Below are 21,104 nucleotides of genomic sequence, written 5' to 3' on the forward strand. Positions count from 1 at the left end.
CAGGCGTTGGGCCGATAAATTCAGACTTCTATTTACAATGGCTTTGTCCAAAATGGCACCCTATTCCCTATATAGTGCACTACTTTTGACCAGAGTCCTATGAGCCCTGGTCAAAAGTAGGGCACTATATAGGGAATAGGGTGCTATTTTGGACAGAAGCAATAACTGTTTTAACCTAATTGCAAAATAGACTGTTATAATAACCATCTGAATGGAATAGCCTTTACTTCACTGTGAGAGAAACACTTAAAATGTGTCACAATCAGAGGATCAACAACGTCTTGGCACCAGAAAGCAGTGCTTTCTCTAACAGCCAGCAGCGACCACAATATGGCAGCGCAGATAAATAATGAATGTTTATTGTGAAGCTGCTTTCAAATGACTATAAATTAAGTCTTTCATTTTAAAATTTGACTGTCTCAAGTCACTGCGCCAGTGTCAGGTAACTCATCGTCAAAGTGATCCAGTCCGTTCCGTTCACAACCCATTCTATATCCCAGAATCCTTCGGTTGGATGTCTCGGACGTATATCTTCTTGATGAGCTGAAACTGAGGGTGTGTTCCAAATTGCACCCTAATCTCTGCAGTATGTAGTGCACTACTTTTGACCAGAGCCCTATGTGCCAGAGACAGGCAATAGGATATTCTTATTTGAAACAAATGATGGATGGAATGAGTAATATACATATTTGTTCTCAACCTGAATCATATTTGTTATTAACGGTTCTCAACCTGAATCATATTTGTTATTAACGGTTCTCAAACTGAATCATATTTGTTATTAACGGTTCTCAACCTGAACCATATTTGTTATTAACGGTTCTCAAACTGAATAATATTTGTTATTAACGGTTCTCAACCTGAATTATATTTGTTATTAACGGTTCTCAACCTGAAATATATTTGTTATTAATGGTTCTCAACCTGAATCATATTTGTTATTAACGGTTCTCAACCTGAATCATATTTGTTATTAGTGGTTCTCAACCTGAATCATATTTGTAATTAACGGTTCTCAACCTGAATCATTATTATTAAAGCTAATCTACAACCCTAAAAATACAATACATCTACAAAGATGATTCACCAACTTGTTTGACATGAACAAAAATGTGTTCCTCTTGAGTGTATTAATACATTTTATATCTCCGTGCATATGAAGTATGACAACGCCCACTCTGCGTGTACATCCTCAATGGCCTCCTCCCTATTCCGTATATGGGGCACTACTTTTGACCAGGGTGCTTTGGCCCAGGTAAATGGAGGGGTCTCATATTATAGGCCTCCTCCCTATTCCATATATAGGGCACTACTTTTGACCAGGGTTCTTTGGCCCAGGTAAATGGAGGGGTCTCATATTATAGGCCTCCTCCCTATTCCGTATATAGGGCACTACTTTTGACCAGGGTGCTTTGGCCCAGGTAAATGGAGGGGTCTCATATTACAGGCCTCCTCCCTATTCCGTATATAGGGCACTACTTTTGACCAGGGTGCTTTGGCCCAGGTAAATGGAGGGGTCTCATATTACAGGCCTCCTCCCTATTCCGTATATAGGGCACTACTTTTGACCAGGGTGCTTTGGCCCAGGTAAATGGAGGGGTCTCATATTACAGGCCTCCTCCCTATTCCGTATATAGGGCACTACTTTTGACCAGGGTGCTTTGGCCCAGGTAAATGGAGGGGTCTCATATTATAGGCCTCCTCCCTATTCCGTATATAGGGCACTACTTTTGACCAGGGTGCTTTGGCCCAGGTAAATGGAGGGGTCTCATATTACAGGCCTCCTCCCTATTCCGTATATAGGGCACTACTTTTGACCAGGGTGCTTTGGCCCAGGTAAATGGAGGGGTCTCATATTACAGGCCTCCTCCCTATTCCGTATATAGGGCACTACTTTTGACCAGGGTGCTTTGGCCCAGGTAAATGGAGGGGTCTCATATTACAGGCCTCCTCCCTATTCCGTATATAGGGCACTACTTTTGACCAGGGTGCTTTGGCCCAGGTAAATGGAGGGGTCTCATATTACAGGCCTCCTCCCTATTCCGTATATAGGGCACTACTTTTGACCAGGGTGCTTTGGCCCAGGTAAATGGAGGGGTCTCATCGTCTGATATGAGACAGTTTCAGACACCACGAGGTTAGAGGGGTTTTGTTAGACATTTTTTATTTAATACATTTTGTGATCTTTAATTTGATTTGATCTTCAATAAATGAGATATTGTGAAATGAATTGCCTTTGATATAGCGAAAGGATCAATTGTAATCGATGGACAGCGGTGACCAGATTACGTTACTGCGTTACTCTAATGGTCACTAATGGTCTCTAATATTCATGCATAATAATTAATAAGGATGCATAATTACTGTAATTTATTGTTCAAAATAGATGTATATCTGATTACGGTGACCTCAGAAATAGTATTATTACAAATTACTAATCTGCAAATGTCTTGTTACAGAAACTGTCTACAGCTTCATATCAAAACTCCCTTGAGAGATGTAAGTGAATTGGTATTTCAAAAACAATGGTAACACTGATCAAAATCCATTTTTTTTCTTTGTAGCTGATGAAGTTTGAATACATATCGAATAAACCGGGGGCGTGAGACGAGTGTCAAATTTTTCACAAAATAGAAAATTTAATCAAATGAAAGTGGGATTGAAGGCATCAATCTGGTCACAGAGAAGAGAACACTGACTGTGTTGGCCCGCCAGAGAACACGCCATAATTCATGTCCCTTATAAAAACCCATTTACTTGATGAATAAACAGCCTGCCACACTGTTTGGCACCCTTTTCTTTTTTTCTTTTCTTTTTACATTTACATAAATGTAATTTTTAGATGACATAGTCGATGCTCACCTTTTTACCCTGAGATAGGCCTCAGCTCCTTACGTAGTTATCGCCGAGACCCCGAGCTGAAGGGGCTCGGCTACTGGGACCAAAGGAGATTGGAGGGGCGTACGTGATTGTACACGTACTACATTTAGGTTAATTACTTGGCACTTATCTTCCTGGGGAAAAAAAGGGTTGAAATCAGAGTATTGAGATCTGAGATAGCCTCCTACTATACTATGGTTTATTATGGAGCCAATGAATATAAGCGTCTGTAGTGTAGAATGCTTCAATAACAACGGAGGGAGAAACAAATATAAATAATAGAAAAATAGAAACATAACAAGGAATAAATACACAATGAGTAACGATAACTTGGCTAAATACACGGGGTACCAGTACCGAGTCAATGATAACTTGGCTAAATACACGGGGTACCAGTACCGAGTCAATGATAACTTGGCTAAATACACGGGGTACCAGTACCGAGTCAATGATAACTTGGCTAAATACACGGGGTACCAGTACCGAGTCAATGATAACTTGGCTAAATACACGGGGTACCAGTACCGAGTCAATGATAACTTGGCTAAATACACAGAGTACCAGTACCGAGTCAATGATAACTTGGCTAAATACACGGGGTACCAGTACCGAGTCAATGATAACTTGGCTAAATACACAGGGTACCAGTACCGAGTCAATGATAACTTGGCTAAATACACGGGGTACCAGTACCGAGTCAGTGATAACTTGGCTAAATACACGGGGTACCAGTACCGAGTCAATGATAACTTGGCTAAATACACGGGGTACCAGTACCGAGTCAATGATAACTTGGCTAAATACATGGGGTACCAGTACCGAGTCAATGATAACTTGGCTAAATACACGGGGTACCAGTACCGAGTCAATGATAACTTGGCTATATACACGGGGTACCAGTACCGAGTCAATGTGCAGGGGTGCGACGTATGAGGTAGATATGTACATATATGTAGGGATAAAGTGACTAGGCAACAGTATAGATAATATACAATAACAGCAGTGTATGTGATGAGCATGTGCAGACATAGAACAACAGACATAGAACAACAGACATAGAACAACAGACATAGAACAACAGACATAGAACAACAGACATAAAATGACAGACATAGAACGACAGACAAAATAACAGATACAGAACAACAGACATAGAACAACAGACATAGAATAACAGACATAGAACAACAGACATAGAACAACAGACATAGAACAACAGACATAGAACAACAGACATAGAACAACAGACATAGAACAACAGACATAGAAAAACAGACATAGAACAACAGACATAGAACCACATAGATAAAAGGCAGACACAGAACAACCAGACATAGAACAATCAAACACAGAACAAGAGATAATCAGCGTTAGCCAGACAATTGTACGGCAGCTAGGGACAAGTGTTAGGCAGGGATAGACAAGTGTTAGGTAGGAATAGACCAGTGTTAGGCAGGAATAGACCAGTGTTAGGCAGGAATAGACAAGTGTTAGGCAGGAATAGACCAGTGTTAGGCAGGAATAGACCAGTGTTAGGCAGGGATAGACAAGTGTTAGGCAGGAATAGACAAGTGTTAGGCAGGAATAGACAAGTGTTAGGCAGGAATAGACCAGTGTTAGGCAGGAATAGACCAGTGTCAGGCAGGAATAGACCAGTGTTAGGCAGGAATAGACCAGTGTTAGGCAGGAATAGACCAGTGTTAGGCAGGAATAGACCAGTGTTAGGTAGGAATAGACAAGTGTTAGGCAGGGATAGACCAGTGTTAGGCAGGAATAGACCAGTGTTAGGCAGGAATAGACAAGTGTTAGGCAGGAATAGACAAGTGTTAGGCAGGAATAGACCAGTGTTAGGCAGGAATAGACCAGTGTTAGGCAGGAATAGACCAGTGTTAGGCAGGAATAGACCAGTGTTAGGCAGGAATAGACCAGTGTTAGGCAGGAATAGACCAGTGTTAGGCAGGAATAGACCAGTGTTAGGCAGGAATAGACCAGTGTTAGGCAGGAATAGACCAGTGTTAGGCAGGAATAGACCAGTGTTAGGCAGGAATAGACCAGTGTTAGGCAGGGATAGACCAGTGTTAGGTAGGAATAGACCAGTGTTAGGCAGGAATAGACCAGTGTTAGGCAGGAATAGACCAGTGTTAGGCAGGAATAGACAAGTGTTAGGCAGGAATAGACCAGTGTTAGGTAGGAATAGACCAGTGTTAGGCAGGAATAGACGGACACTCACAACAGAGGGTTCACTCCAGATTCAAGTCGAAATTCGAAGTTTGTGCAAGCCCCGAAGACGTCGGGAGATGCCGTCAAAACCGGGTCATAAAAGAACAGTTAAAAACAAGTTTCCCCCACTGAGATTGAACCCTAGAGTTGTTTTAATGAACCCTAGAGTTGTTTCTGAGATTAAACCCTAGAGTTGTTTTAATGAACCCTAGAGTTGTTTCTGAGATTAAACCCTGGAGTTGTTTCTGAGATTGAACCGCGGAGTTGTTTCTGAGATTAAACCCTAGAGTTGCTTCTGAGATTGAACCCCGGAGTTGTTTCTGAGATTGAACCCCGGAGTTGTTTCTGAGATTGAACCCTAGAGTTGTTTCTGAGATTGAACCCTAGAGTTGTTTCTGAGATTGAACCCTAGAGTTGTTTCTGAGATTAAACCCTAGAGTTGTTTCTGAGATTAAACCCCAGAGTTGTTTCTGAGATTAAACCCTAGAGTTGTTTCTGAGATTGGACCCTAGAGTTGTTTCTGAGATTGGACCCTAGAGTTGTTTCTGAGATTGGCCCCTAGAGTTGTTTCTGAGATTGAACCCTAGAGTTGTTTCTGAGATTGAACCCCAGAGTTGTTTCTGAGATTGGACCCTAGAGTTGTTTCTGAGATTAAACCCTAGCGTTGTTTCTGAGATTGAACCCTAGAGTTGTTTCTGAGATTGAACCCCGGAGTTGTTTCTGAGATTGAACCCTAGAGTTGTTTCTGAGATTAAACCCTAGAGTTGTTTCTGAGATTAAACCCTAAAGTTGTTTCTGAATTTGAACCCCGGAATTGTTTCTGAGATTAAACCCCAGAGTTGTTTCTGAGATTAAACCCTAGAGTTGTTTCTGAGATTAAACCCTAGAGTTGTTTCTGAGATTGAACCCCGGAATTGTTTCTGAGATTGAACCCTAGAGTTGTTTCTGAGATTGAACCCCGGAATTGTTTCTGTTTAACCAAACCTTAACCCTTTTTATCGCAGTCGGAAGCAATGCCTAAACTTAATCACAGAATTTTTCTGTGTGCCTAAATTTAACACATTTGTCACAGAACATCGGGAGATCAAGTCAGTTTACTCTTCAAACATAAACGTTTGTCCAAGGACGTTGGGACCTGAAGTCAGACTGTGATATCTTGTTGCAGACACTGTGCTCTCACTGTGCTTCTCTGCAGTCTCTTGTTGGACATATCTGCCTGGCTGGGATTGGCTGTGGCCCTGCAATGCATGCTGGGGCAAAATATGGCCTTGTACTACTATCCAAATATAGCAATGATCCCAGAGTATAGCATAATTGTTATTTTGAATCTCAGTCAAAACAAGAGAAATGCCAAAGTAATGGACTGAAAATACTTTTCACATTTTATACAAATCCCAAATGACATCCTATTCCATATGAAGTGCACTACCTTTAACCAGGGCCCAGTTTTGGGACGCAGCCACTGACAACCCTGCTGTTTGGTTCAAAGCATTCATTGTCACGGTTCCTTATAGCTTAAAGCCGTACAGCCTTATAAGTATGTACCTACAGTATCTTACTTTACACATCCCTTCTCTGCATCAGGGCAGGAAGAAATCATACACTGTATTGAATCCAGTCAGCAGGTCTAAAGAAGACAGACTCTGAAACACCAAGACACACACACACCTTCAAACAGAAGAGACGTTGTCAGGGATATGTATTTTCCTTTTCCCCAGTTATATATCTGTATTGACCAAGACAAGCTGATATCTCTTTAGAGCACCCATCACTGCCGCATAGAGTCACACAGAGAAAAGGTATTTAGACTGTAGCTACTCTTCTAGATGGAATAACACCCTCCCTTCAGACTCCTCATTGAAGTCGATCCGCCATCGTCTGAGGGGGCTTTCATCTGTTGTAGCAGAGGAGGCTGGTGGGTGGGTGGAGATATAGGAGGACATGCTCATTGTAATGGCTGGAATAAACGTAATTGTATCAAATTGTATCACCCACCCACCAGCCTCCTCTGTGTTCCTCTGATTATCTCTGAGGCTTTAAAGTGTAAAATAAAAAGCGATTTAAAGTGATTATGAGGGTAGATGTGAGATGTGGGCTGATACAGGAAGGGTTTTGAGATGGCAGGCTGATGCAGAAAGGGTTGTGAGATGCAGACTGATGCAGGAAGGGTTGTGAGATGCAGGCTGATGCAGGAAGGGTTGTGAGATGCAGACTGATGCAGGAAGGGTTGTGAGATGCCAGACTGATGCAGGAAGGGTTTTGAGATGCAGACTGATGCAGAAAGGGTTGTGAGATGCAGACTGATGTGTCAGGCGGGTTGTGAGATGGCAGACTGATGCAGGACGGGTTGTGAGATGGCAGACTGATGCAGGAAGGGTTGTGAGATGCAGACTGATGCAGGAAGGGTTGTGAGATGGCAGACTGATGCAGGAAGGGTTGTGAGATGCAGACTGATGAAGGAAGGGTTGTGAGATGGCAGACTGATGCAGGAAGGGTTGTGAGATGCAGACTGATGCAGGAAGGGTTGTGAGATGGCAGACTGATGCAGGAAGGGTTGTGAGATGCAGACTGATGCAGGAAGGGTTGTGAGATGGCAGACTGATGCAGGAAGGGTTGTGAGATGGCAGACTGATGCAGGAAGGGTTGTGAGATGGCAGACTGATGCAGGAAGGGTTGTGAGACGGCAGACTGATGCAGGAAGGGTTGTGAGATGGCAGACTGATGCAGGAAGGGTTGTGAGATGGCAGACTGATGCAGGAAGGGTTGTGAGATGGCAGACTGATGCGTCAGGCGGGTTGTGAGATGGCAGACTGATGCGTCAGGCGGGTTGTGAGATGGCAGACTGATGCGTCAGGCGGGTTGTGAGATGGCAGACTGATGCGTCAGGCGGGTTGTGAGACGGCAGACTGATGCAGGAAGGGTTGTGAACAGGTAATGCTTAACGTATTAAGAGAGATCTATTAATTTCCTCTTCATTTGGATAATGAGTGTAATTAGACACCTGTCAAGGAGACGTAATAGGAGGGTTGTGTTGGCAGGTGATGAGGGGTAAAGAGAGGTCGGCAGAATATTGGAACGGTGACGTTCCGTTAGAATAGTCCATGATGATAGAGCAAGAAGGACTCTCTTCCCATCCTCTACCCTTCTCCAGAAGTGTACACTCATTCACTCCCCTCTTGTGCATTTAAAAGCATTGGATTGTCTGTTGCTGTCAATACAAGCTAGTTGTCACACAGTCTGTTACTGTCAATACAAGCTAGTTGTCACACAGTCTGTTACTGTCAATACAAGCTAGTTGTCACACAGTCTGTTACTGTCAATACAAGCTAGTTGTCACACAGTCTGTTACTGTCAATACAAGCTAGTTGTCACACAGTCTGTTACTGTCAATACAAGCTAGTTGTCACACAGTCTGTTACTGTCAATACAAGCTAGTTGTCACACAGTCTGTTACTGTCAATACAAGCTAGTTGTCACACAGTCTGTTACTGTCAATACAAGCTAGTTGTCACACAGTCTGTTACTGTCAATACAAGCTAGTTGTCACACAGTCTGTTACTGTCAATACAAGCTAGTTGTCACACAGTCTGTTACTGTCAATACAAGCTAGTTGTCACACTGTCTGTTACTGTCAATACAAGCTAGTTGTCACACAGTCTGTTACTGTCAATACAAGCTAGTTGTCACACAGTCTGTTACTGTCAATACAAGCTAGTTGTCACACAGTCTGTTACTGTCAATACAAGCTAGTTGTCACACAGTCAAAGCTATCAAAATTAAGGGCCAGGTGCCTCATTTATAAAACATTCATACCACATATTTGATTGTAATTGTTATGATGAAATCCACAGCAAGATTGTCATTTATAAAATCCTGAACCTGACGTGAAAATATGTGATTTACCTGGATTTTTATACGTGCTTGATTTGAACATGATTAGATAGCAGGAATTTCCTCAGTTAATTGTCCTCCTCTTGGTTCTTGTAGCGTATTTTTACCAATCCAGTGCTGCTGTCCAATGCTGTATTCTGTCTCTCTGTGGTAATGAGTGGCTAAAATACAGAGAGAATGAGAAAGAGCGAGAGAGAGAGAGGGAGAGAGGGGAGGAGATGGTCTCGGGAGATAAAGAAATAAGAAACTCCTCTTGGTGAATGGTGATGTTGCTGTTGTTGTGGTGCCTTGCCCTAGCAAGAGAGACTAATGATTCAAAAAACCCTTTGTCACAAAGAAAGGAGAAAGTCTCTCCCGACCAATAGACAGACCGAACACAATGCAAACAAGAGTTTCTGGGCCTAATGAGGCCATACAGGCATTCTCAGAACACAGCTTAGAACTGGAATGTTCTCAGAACACAGCTTAGAACTGGAATGTTCTTAGAACACAGTTTAGAACTGGAATGTTCTCAGAACACAGCTTAGAACTGGAATTTTCTTAGGACACAGATTAGAACTGGAATGTTATTAGAACACAGTTTAGAACGGGAATGTTCTTAGAACACAGTTTAGAACTGGAATGTTCTTAGGACACAGCTTAGAACTGGAATGTTCTTAGGACAGAGCTTAGAACTGGAATGTTCTCAGGACACAGCTCAGAACTGGTATATTCACAGAACACAGCTAAGAACTGAAATGTTCTTAGGACACAGCTTAGAACTGGAATGTTCTCAGAACACAGCTAAGAACTGAAATGTTCTTAGGACACAGCTTAGAACTGGAATGTTCTTAGGACACAGCTTAGAACTGGAATGTTCTCAGAACACAGCTAAGAACTGAAATGTTCTTAGGACACAGCTTAGAACTGGAATGTTCTCAGAAGACAGCTAAGAACTGAAATGTTCTTAGGACACAGTTTAGAACTGGAATGTTCTTAGGACACAGCTTAGAACTGGAATGTTCTTAGAACACAGTTTAGAGCTGGAATGTTCTTAGAACACAGCTTAGAACTAGAATGTTCTCAGAACACAACTTAGAACTGGAATGTTCTTAGAACACAGTTTAGAACTAGAATGTTCTTAGAACACAGCTTAGAACTAGAATCTTCTTAGAACACAGCTTAGTACTGGAATGTTCACAGAACATAGCTTAGAACTGGAATGTTCTTAGAACACATCTTAGAACTGGAATGTTATTAGAACACAGTTTAGAACTGGAATGTTCTTAGAACACAGTTTAGAACTAGAATGTTCTTAGGACACAGCTTAGAACTGGAATGTTCTTAGAACACAGCTTAGAACTAGAATTTTATTAGAACACAGTTTAGAACTGGAATGTTCTTAGAACACAGTTTAGAACTGGAATGTTCTTAGGACACAGCTTAGAACTGGAATGTTCTGAGAACACAGCTTAGAACTGGAATGTTCTTAGAACACAGTTTAGAACTGGAATGTTCTTAGAACACAGCTTAGAACTGGAATGTTCTTAGAACACCATTTAGAACTGGAATGTTCTTAGGACACAGTTTAGAACTGGAACGTTCTTAGGACACAGTTTAGAACTGGAATGTTCTTAGAACACAGTTTAGAACTGGAATGTTCTTAGAACACAGTTTAGAACTGGAATGTTCTTAGAACACATTTTAGAACTGGAATGTTCTTAGGACACAGTTTAGAACTGGAATGTTCTTAGGACACAGTTTATAACTGGAATGTTCTCAGGACACAGTTTAGAACTGGAATGTTCTCAGGACACAGTTTAGAACTGGAATGTTCTTAGAACACAGTTTAGAACTGGAATGTTCTTAGGACACAGTTTAGAACTAGAATGTTCTCAGGACACAGTTTAGAACTGGAATGTTCTCAGGACACAGTTTAGAACTGGAATGTTCTTAGGACACAGTTTAGAACTGGAATGTTCTCAGGACACAGTTTAGAACTGGAATGTTCTTAGAACACATTTTAGAACTGGAATGTTATTAGAACACAGCTTAGAACTGGAATGTTCTTAGAACACCATTTAGAACTGGAATGTTCTTAGGACACAGTTTAGAACTGGAACGTTCTTAGGACACAGTTTAGAACTAGAATGTTCTTAGGACACAGCTTAGAACTGGAATGTTCTTAGGACACAGCTTAGAACTAGAATTTTATTAGAACACAGTTTAGAACTGGAATGTTCTTAGAACACAGTTTAGAACTGGAATGTTCTTAGGACACAGCTTAGAACTGGAATGTTCTGAGAACACAGCTTAGAACTGGAATGTTCTTAGAACACAGTTTAGAACTGGAATGTTCTTAGAACACAGCTTAGAACTGGAATGTTCTTAGAACACCATTTAGAACTGGAATGTTCTTAGAACACAGTTTAGAACTGGAATGTTCTTAGGACACAGTTTAGAACTGGAATGTTCTCAGGACACAGTTTAGAACTGGAATGTTCTGATAATACAGCTCAGAACTGGAGAGTTCTATTGATCTGCCACAACATCATGCTTCCCTATGATCCTCCTCCACATCACTATCTGGGGAGGAGACATACTTTAACAACTACAGCTCCTCCACAGCTTTGTGGCCAGAGCAAAGCCCTGTCCAAGACCTGAGAGAGTCGGTCCCAAATCACACCCTATTCCATATATAGTGTACTACTTCTGACCAGATCCCTATGGGCCCTAAATATAGAATAGGGTGTGATTTGGAACGCAGGACTAGTATCAGGAAGGTATAGTGAAAGGTAGAATCCAGTTGGAGGGAGAAAGATATGAGTTGCATTTCTTCCATTTGGTATAACTGCAATCAAATGGTATTATACAGGAATATAATCTCAATTACTCTCGGAAGAGCGATTATAAATATGCTCTTTTCTCTCTCACAATAATCTGGTATAAGCTAGCACTAGAGGTGAGCAATGCCTTGAATACTAAATATACATTTATGCAATTTAAGGCTTGGAGCCTAGATACAGTCAGTTATCTAATAGACATGTCATTGTGCGTACTCTACTATGTTGCTGCTATTATCTACTGCAGAAGGGCACTCTTTCACTACATTACATGTTTTACTGAATGGACTCTGGCATACCTTTTCTTTTAACATTAATATCAGAGTATCAGTGTATCTCTACTGTCTGGGCCCTTCATTCAGAACCCACTCACACCTCAACCTGTTCCACATTCCTCCGCGTTGCCACCACACGATTCATGACTGCTACTTTGTGGATGTCACCGTTTTAACACTGTGTGGAGATAACGAGTTTACCAAGGAACAAAAAACCTTTATTAGGTCCAGAGTTTTATACTACAACCAAGTCTTTTATTAGGTCCGGAGTTTACTGCAGAAGGGCTGCAGTAGATAATAGCAGCAACATAGTAGAGTACGCACAATGACATGTCTATTAGATAACTGACTGTATCTAGGCTCCAAGCCTTAAATTGCATAAATGTATATTTAGTATTCAAGGCATTGCTCACCTCTAGCGCTAGCTTATACCAGATTATTGTGAGAGAGAAAAGAGCATATTTATAATCGCTCTTCCGAGAGTAATTGAGATTATATTCCTGTATAATACCATTTGATTGCAGTTATACCAAATGGAAGCAATGCAACTCATATCTTTCTCCCTCCAACTGGATTCTACCTTTCACTATACCTTCCTGATACTAGTCCTGCGTTCCAAATCACACCCTATTCTATATTTAGGGCCCATAGGGATCTGGTCAGAAGTAGTACACTATATATGGAATAGGGTGTGATTTGGGACCGACTCTCTCAGGTCTTGGACAGGGCTTTGCTCTGGCCACAAAGCTGTGGAGGAGCTGCTGTTGTTAAAGTATGTCTCCTCCCCAGATAGTGATGTGGAGGAGGATCATAGGGAAGCATGATGTTGTGGCAGATCAATAGAACTCTCCAGTTCTAAACTGTGTTATAAGAACATTCCAGTTCTAAAGTGTTTTCTAGGAACATTCCAGTTCTAAACTGTGTTCTAAGAACATTCCAGTTCTAAGCTGTGTTCTAAGAACATTCCAGTTCTAAGCTGTGTTCTAAGAACATTCCAGTTCTAAACTGTGTTCTAAGAACATTCCAGTTCTAAGCTGTGTTCTAAGAACATTCCAGTTCTAAACTGTGTCCTAAGAACATTCCAGTTCTAAACTGTGTTCTAAGAACATTCCAGTTCTAAACTGTGTCCTAAGAACATTCCAGTTGTATCTTTTTAGTAAAAACATAAATATGCTACAAAACATGAATGATAAGGGGCTGGTTTTACTTTGTGGACAATGTGTGTGCAGCCCTTCTTATTGTCAATACAACGTTTTACATTTTTGTAAAGGGATTATCAGTGTACGCCTGAAATTCACCCTTCAATGTAAAATGCTGTGCACAATGGCAGCATCTTTATGTTGGATGCTGTACATTACAGAATCAAATCAATCCAGTTCAAGAAATAGAGTTATGAAAATATTACTCAATGAACTAAATTAAAAAATAAAAGGTAACACAATAAATTACATAACAATAATGAGGCTATATTTTTATTTTATTTAACCTTTATTTAACTAGGCAAGTCAGTTAAGAACAAATTCTTATTTACAATGACGGCCTACCAAAAGGCAAAAGTGTAACGTTCTTCGTCGGGCGAAAGAGAGGAGGACCAAGATGCAGCGTGGTGAGTATTCATTTTAATCAGAATACTTAAACAACGAACAAAACAATAAACCGACAAACGAACGAAAACGTAACAGTCCCGTATAGTGAACCCAAACACACAGTAACAGGAACAATCACCCACAACCCACAAAGACAAAACAGGATACCTAAATATGGCTCCCAATCAGAGACAACGACTAACACCTGCCTCTGATTGAGAACCATATCAGGCCAAACACATAGAAACAGACAAACTAGACAAACAACATAGAATGCACACTCATATCACAACCCTGACCAAACAAAACATAGAAACATACAACGCAAACTATGGTCAGGGCGTGACAAAAAGGCCTCCTGCAGGGATGGGGCCTGGTATTATTTTATTTTTATTTTTTAAATACAATATAAATATAGGACAAAACACACATCACGACAAGAGAGACACAACACTACATAAAGAGAGACCTAAGACAACAACATAACAGCACAACATAACAACACAGCATGGTAGCAACGGGGGGTACCGGTACCCGAGTCAATGTGTGGGGGTTAGTCGAGGTAGTTTGTACATGTAGATAGGGGTAAAGTAACTATGAATAGATAAGGAACAGCGAGGGGTCAATTTAAATAGTCCGGGTAGCCATTTGATGAATTGTTCAGCAGTCTTATGGCTTGGGGGTAGAAGCTGTTAAGGAGCCTTTTGGACCTAGGCTTGGCGCTCTGGTACATCTTGCCGTGCGGTAGCAGAGAGAACAGTCTACAGTCTATGGTATTGTCGTTCCCTCTTCACGACTGTCTTGGTGTGTTTGGACCATGAGAGTTTGTTGGTGATGGTGACACCAAGGAACTTGAAACTCTTGACACGCTCCACTACAGCACCGTCGATGTTAATTGGCGCCTGTTCGCCCAGAGATGTAGGATACTGTACAGTACAGAATCATTAGACTATGACAAACGTCAGAGACGAAGCGACTCTTTATGTAGTTTATTCCATTAACTACAGTTACTGTCAGCTGGAGTAATGCGTTTGAATGGTGGGTCATTTGTAAAATACCCTGATGCCTACAGTCATTGAACTATGATTGGATGTCATAGTTAAATGTATGTTTTTTTTATTTATTACTATATACAGTAAAATGAATAGATGCAAATCGCTCAGATCTGCATTTATAGTCATACAGGGTGGGGAAAAAGGAGAAAATGCCAATGTGCATGAAAATGTATAAAATATGTAAATTACAAATTAGTCTTGACAACAGTTTGACTGGATGAAAATATTGAGGACTGAGAATTGCCAGCGACCTGACAATACGATATTATCACGATACTTAAGTGACAATACGATATTATCACGATACTTAAGTGACAATACGATATTGTCACGATACTTAAGTGCCAATACGATATTATCACGATACTTAAGTGACAATACGATATTATCACGATACTTAGGTGACAATATGGAATTATCACAATACTTAAGTGCCAATACGATATTATCACGATACATTGGTGACAATACGATGTTATCGCGATACTTGGGTGACAATACGATATTAACACGATACTTGGGTGACACTACGATATTATCCCGATACTTAGGTGACAATACGATATTATCACGATACTTGGGTGACAATACGATATTATCGCAATACTTAAGTGACAATACGAAATTATCCCGATACTTACGTGACAATACGATATTATCACGATACTTGCGTGCCGATGCGATATTATCACGATACTTAAGTGCCAATACGATATTACGCGATACTTAAGTGACAATACGATGGTGTCGCGATACTTAGGTGCCAATAAAATAAGTATTGCAATTACTTAGTTGCCAATACAGTAGGTATTGCGATACTTAGGTGCCATTACGATGTCTATCACGATACTTGGGTGCCAATATGATATATATTGCGATACGTAGGTGCCAATACGATAGTATCACGGTACTTAGGTGCCAATGTGATAGGTATTGCGATTTGATACTGTGATTTTGTTGCGATTTCATGTTCCAAACACATTGATCACTATATGTCTGCTGCGTTGGGACAAGCATGAGAACCTGAGTTTTGATCACTCAGGGAAATAAAAGTGCTGAAAACATGTTGGCCCACCATTTAAAATTAAGATCGAAGCCAAGCTATAGGAAGAGAATACTGAAGATCGAAGCCAAGCTTTAGGAAGAGAATACTGAAGATCGAAGCCAAGCTTTAGGAAGAGAATACTGAAGATCGAAGCCAAGCTTTAGGAAGAGAATACTGAAGATCGAAGCCAAGCTTTAGGAAGAGAATACGGAAGATCGAAGCCAAGCTTTAGGAAGAGAATACGGAAGATCGAAGCCAAGCTTTAGGAAGAGAATACTGAAGATCGAAGCCAAGCTTTAGGAAGAGAATACGGAAGATCGAAGCCAAGCTTTAGGAAGAGAATACTGAAGATCGAAGCCAAGCTTTAGGAAGAGAATACTGAAGATCGAAGCCAAGCTTTAGGAAGAGAATACTGAAGATCGAAGCCAAGCTTTAGGAAGAGAATACTGAAGATCGAAGCCAAGCTATAGGAAGAGAATACTGAAGATCGAAGCCAAGCTTTAGGAAGAGAATACTGAAGATCGAAGCCAAGCTTTAGGAAGAAAATACTGAAGATCGAAATCAAGCTATAGAAAGAGAATACTGACGATCGAAGCAAAGCTATAGGAAGAGAATACTGAAGCTCGAAGCCAAGCTATAGGAAGAGAATACTAAAGATCGGGGCCAAGCTTTAGGAAGAGAATACTGAAGATCGAAGCCAAGCTTTAGGAAGAGAATACTAAAGATCGAAGCCAAGCTTTAGGAAGAGAATACTGACGATCGAAGCCAAGCTATAGGAAGAGAATACTGAAGATCGAAGCCAAGCTTTAGGAAGAGAAATACTGACGTTTTGGTACAGGTAGATAAAATTAGCCCTAGCTAACATTAAACCAAGAGCTCACGGTTTGACCAATTTGACTTCAGAATCTGATATTTATCGAAAGTTTTTCCTAACATCAAATTTCTAAATTGCTAAGTGTTGGACTCCCTGGGTTGTTCCTCCTGCTGGGGATCCTCCTTTATGTGACTGTCAGGCACTGGGATTACACAAACAAGCCTCAGAGCTATATTTAGATATATATTAGATATATTTAAAACTACTGTCTAGCCCTGGGATTAAACAAACAAGCCTCAGAGCTATATTTAGATATATATTAGATATATTTAAAACTACTGTCAGGCACTGGGATTACACAAACAAGCTTGGCTTCGATCTTGTGGCCTGCTGGAGGTCATTTTGCAGGGCGCTGGCAGTGCACCTCCTTGCACAAAGGCGGAGGTAGCGGTCCTGCTGCTGGGTTGTTGCCCTCCTACGGCCTCCTCCACGTCTCCTGATGTACTGGCCTGTCTCCTGGTAGCGCCTCCATGCTCTGGACACTACGCTGACAGACACAGCAAACCTTTTTGCCACAGCTCGCATTGATGTGCTATCCTGGATGAACTGCACTACCTGAGCCACTTGTGTGGGTTGTAGACTCCGTCTCATGCTACCACTAGAGTGAGAGCACCGCCAGCATTCAAAAGTGACCAAAACATCAGCCAGGAAGCATAGGAACTGAGAAGTGGTCTGTGGTCACCACCTGCAGAATCACTCCTTTTTTGGGGGTGTCTTGCTAATTGCCTATAATTTCCACCTTTTGTCTATTCCATTTGCACAACAGCATGTGGAATTTATTGTCAATCAGTGTTGCTTCCTAAGTGGACAGTTTGATTTCACAGAAGTGTGATTGACTTGGAGTTACATTGTGTTGTTTAAGTGTTCCCTTTATTTTTTTGAGCAGTGTATATATTAGATATATTTAAAACGACATTCAGGCACTGGGCTTGAACAAGCAACCCTCGGAGCCAGTGCTTGCAGCTTGCATCCATTGGCCATCCTTATCCACAACGTCCAATAGCAGCGGGTTTTAAAGGCATCTCCCTACACTTCAAAGTGAATCTTGAGGTGAACGTTAACTACTCCCGAGGGCACCTGAGTGGCGCAGCGGTCTAAGGCACTGCATCGCAGCGCTAGTGGCGTCACTACAGACCCTGGTTTGATTCCAGGCTCTATCATAACATGCCGTGATTGGGAGGCCCGTAGGGTGGTGTACAATTGGCCCAGCGTCGTCCGGGTTAGGGTTTGGCCGGGGTAGGCCGTCATTGTAAATAAGAATTCGTTTTTAGCTGGCTTGCCTAGGTAAATAAAGGTAATTGTAAACTGTAACTGTAACTGTAAACTAATAATAAATAAGGCCTAGTGGTATAGCACTCTGCTAAGGCTGTGTAAAACATGGCATGGGTAGAATGACAGGGCAAAAGATTGGCTTGTCATGCTGACTGACGTTTCCCATTTCTATGCATAGTTCACTGTAAAACGACCACCTGAAAACCCCTGTGTGTGTCTCAAACGGCACCCTATTCCCATATGTAGTGCACTTCTTTAGACCAGAGCCGATAGGCTTCTGATCAAAAGTAGTGCACCGTATATGGAATAGGGTGCCGTTTGGGACACGGTCCCAGTCTCCCCTTTTCTACACAGCACGGCAGTAGATGAAGACAGAATGCAAACTATGGACCTGTCGAGACCCAGACCAGTTAAATCGAGCTCCCACACTAGTTTGGAAATGACACACATTTGTTTGTTTTTTTGCTTTCCCTCTCCCTCCATTTTCCGCTCTCCTCCTCACGTAAATTGGCATAACATTGCATAGAAAGAAACAAGAGCTGAATTCGCAAGTAACTGTAAAGTCCATTATAAACAATAGCATAGTATTTCCTTGGTACAGCACACAAAATGTTCCTCCCCGACATGTTATGATTACAAAACAGAACAAAGGCAACTGCTGCAGAAATAACACAGAGGAGATAATAAAACAAAACTTGAATGTGGAATAAACATTGCTTTTGTAGTTCACTTCTGTATTTGTGATATGTGGTTGTCTCACCTAGCTATCTTAAGATAAATGTACTAACTGCGTGTCATTCTGCATAAGAGCATCTGTTTAAATGACTCAAATGTGACTGCAAAATGTAAAAGCAAGTTTGTTTTTCATGCTGTTTGGTTGGTGTCAAAGTGTTTCCCGGTATTGCTTTGCTTGGACTAGACCTAATGATTGTGTCAACGGTCCAAATTGCACCGTATTCCATTAGGGCTCCGGTTAATTAGTAGTGCACTAACTAGGGAATAGCGTCTCATTTGGGAAGCAAGCCATGTCTAGATGACTTGCACCTCAGCAGCACTATGCCTCTATCAGGTCAGTCATCAGAAGGGCAACACTGCCCTCTCTGGTAGTTACATCACATGTACCTGCTGCTCATCCATGAAATATCAACTCAATCTGACTCAGTAAACCTGCTGCTACGCTAACCTTCTGACTCAACCTGACTCAGTAAACCTGCTGCTACGCTAACCTTCTGACTCAATCTGACTCAGTAAACCTGCTGCTACGCTAACCTTCTGACTCAACCTGACTCAGTAAACCTGCTGCTATGCTAACCTTCTGACTCAACCTGACTCAGTAAACCTGCTGCTACGCTAACCTTCTGACTCAACCTGACTCAGTAAACCTGCTGCTACGCTAACCTTCTGACTCAACCTGACTCAATAAACCTGCTGCTACGCTAGCCTTCTGACTCAATCTGACTCAATAAAGTGTCTGCTGATCCATGAAATACTGACTCAGTCAGACTCAATATACCCAAATCTAATCCATGAAACACCAACTCAATCTGACTCAATAAATCAGCTGCTCATCCATGAAACACCAACTCAATCTGACTCAATATACCCAAAGCTGCTCTTACCTTTTGACTAAATCTGACTCAATATACCCAATGCTTCTCTTATCTTTTATCTAACTAAATATACCCAACACTCTAATCTTTGGACTTAATCTGACTCAATATTCCCAATGCTCATCTTATCTTTTGACTCAATCTGACTAAAATGCTCCTCTTATCTTTTGACTCAATCTGACTAAATATACCACATGCTCCTTAAACCTTTTGACTAAATCTGACTCTGCATACCATATGTCCTCTAATCTTTTGACCCAATCTGAAAACCGACACATGGCTCACTCGAGACACGCTATCGGAGTCGGTACAGCCACCTGGTTTCTTCACGCATCGCGCTGACAGGAACAAGCATCTTTCTGGTAAGAAGAGGGGGGGGGGGGGGTATGCCTTATGATTAACGAGACGTGGTGTGATCATAACAGCATACAGGAACTCAAGTCCTTCTGTTCACCTGACTTAGAATTCCTCACAATCAAATGTCGACCGCATTATTAAGGGAATTCTCTTCGATCATAATCACAGTCGTGTATATTCCCCCCCAAGCAGACACATCCACGGCCCTGAACGAACTTCATTTGACTCTATGTAAACTGGAAACCACATACAGTGGGGCAAAAAAGTATTTAGTCAGCCACCAATTGTGCAAGTTCTCCCACTTAAAAAGATGAGAGAGGCACATTGTAGGATTTTTTATGAATTTATTTGCAAATTATGGTGGAAAATATGCTGATTCGGTGAACGAGTTAATTAGCAAGTGCCTCGGCAATGTAGTACCCACAGCAAATATTAAAACATTCCCAAACAAGAAATCGTGGATTGATGGCAGCATTCGCGCGAAACTGAAAGCGCGAACCACTGCTTTTAACCAGGGCAAGGTGGCCGGAAACATGACCAAATACAAACAGTGTAACTATCCCCTCCAAGGCAATCAAACAAGCTAAGCGTCAGTATAGAGACAAAGTAGAGTCACTAATCATCGGCTCAGACACAAGAGGTATGTGGCAGGGTCTCCAGTCACAATCACGGATTAAAAAAAGAAAACCAGCCCCGTCGCGGACCAGGATGTCTTGCTCCCAGACAGACTAAACAACTTCTTTGCTCGCTTTGAGGACAGAACAGTGCCACTGACACGGCCCGCTACCAAAACCTGTGGGATCTCCTTCACTGCAGCCAACGTGAGTAAAACATTTAAACGTGTTAACCCTCGCAAGGCTTCAGGCCCAGACGGCATCCCCAGCCACGTCCTCAGAGCATGCGCAGACCAGCTGGCTGGTGTGTTTACGGACATATTCAATCAATCCTTATCCCAGTCTGCTGTCCCCACATGCTTCAAGAGGGCCACCATTGTTCCTGTTCCCAAGAAAGCTACGGTAACTGAGCAAAACGACTATTGCCCCGTAGCACTCACTTCCGTCATCATGAAGTGCTTTGAGAGACTAGTCAAGGACCATATTACCTTCCCCCTACCTGACACCCTAGACCCAACCCAATTTGCTTACCGCCCCAATAGGTCCACAGACGACGCAATCGCAACTACACTGCCCTAACCCATCTGGACAAGAGGAATACCT

Source organism: Salvelinus fontinalis, chromosome 23 (genome assembly GCF_029448725.1).
Source record: "Salvelinus fontinalis isolate EN_2023a chromosome 23, ASM2944872v1, whole genome shotgun sequence".
Classification (NCBI taxonomy): Eukaryota; Metazoa; Chordata; class Actinopteri; order Salmoniformes; family Salmonidae; genus Salvelinus; species Salvelinus fontinalis.